We start from the raw sequence: 1,442 nt of genomic DNA, 5'->3' as shown, positions 1-1,442 counted from the left end.
TGAATTCATTAATTAATTCTAGAAGTTTTCTGGTAGAGTCTTTTTGGATCCTCTAAGTATAGAATCATGTCATCAGCAAATAATGATAGTTTGAGTTCTTATTTTCCTATGTGTATCCCTTTAATTTCTTTCTTCTAATTGCTCTGGCTAGAGTTTCAAGGATTATGTTGAATAGAAGTGGTGAAAAAAAGGGCATCCCTGTCTTGTTCTGGTGTTTAGAGGAATACTTTCAATTTTTTTGCCATTTAGAATGATGTTTTCCTTGGGTTTAGCATAGAGAGCTTTTACAATGTTGAGGTATGTTCCTATTATCCCTAGTTTTTCTAGTGTTTTGAACATGGAAGGGTGCTGTATTTTGTCAAATGCCTTCTCTGCATCAATTGATATAATCACATGATTCTTATCTTTAAGTCTATTGATGTGGTGAATTATATTTATTGATTTCCATATGTTGAACCAGCCTTGAATTCCTTTTACAGTAGAATGCATTTTGACATATAGTACACAAATGGAGTACAACTTCTCATTCCCCTGGCTATAATGGTTCAGAATCACTCCACTAGTGTCATCACACATGTATATAGGGTAATAATGTCTCTTTTACTGTTCTTCCCATCCCCACAACCCCACCCCTCCGCTAACTGTCCCTCTACACAAACCAAAGTTCCTTCATTATTCCCTATCTTGCTGTCCTACTCTGGATCAGCATCCGCTTATCAGAGAAAACATTCAGCTTTTGATTTTGAGGGAGGGATTGGCTTATTTCACTTAGCATCATATTCTCTAGTTCCATCCATTTACCAGCAAATGCCATAATTTCATTCTTCTTTAAAGCTGAGTAATAGTCCATGTGTATATATACCATATTTCCTGTATCCATTCCTCTGTTGAAGGGCATCTAGATTGGTTCCATAGTTTATCGTGAACTGTGTTGCTGTAAACATTGATGTGGCTGTGTCACTGTAGTATGTGGATTTCAAGTCCTTTGGGTATAAATCGAGGAGTAGGAAAGCGGGGTCATCCCAAGTTTTCTGAGGAATCTCCATACTGCTTTCTATAGTGGTTGCATCAATTTGCAGTTCCACCAACAATGTATGAGTGTATGTTTTTCTCCACATTCTCGCCAACACTTACTATTGCTTGTATTCTTGATAATTGCCATTCTGACAGGAGTGAGATGAAATCTTAGAGTAATTTTGATTTGCATTTCTCTAATTACTAGAAATGATGAACACTTTTTCATACGTTTATTGATTGATTGTATTTCTTCTTCTGTAAAGTGTCTGTTCAGTTTCTTAGCCCATTTATTAATTGGGTTATTTGTTTTTTTTGGTGTTAAGTTTTTTGAGTTCTTTATATATGCTGAAGATTCATGCTTTATCTGAGCTGTGTATGTGGTAAAGATTTTTTTTCCCATTCTGTAGGCTTTCTCATCACGTCAT

This window comes from Urocitellus parryii, chromosome 11, assembly GCF_045843805.1.
Source record: "Urocitellus parryii isolate mUroPar1 chromosome 11, mUroPar1.hap1, whole genome shotgun sequence".
Lineage (NCBI taxonomy): Eukaryota > Metazoa > Chordata > Mammalia > Rodentia > Sciuridae > Urocitellus > Urocitellus parryii.
The sequence above is the reverse complement of the archived record's forward strand: the minus strand, read 5'-3'. Positions refer to the sequence as shown.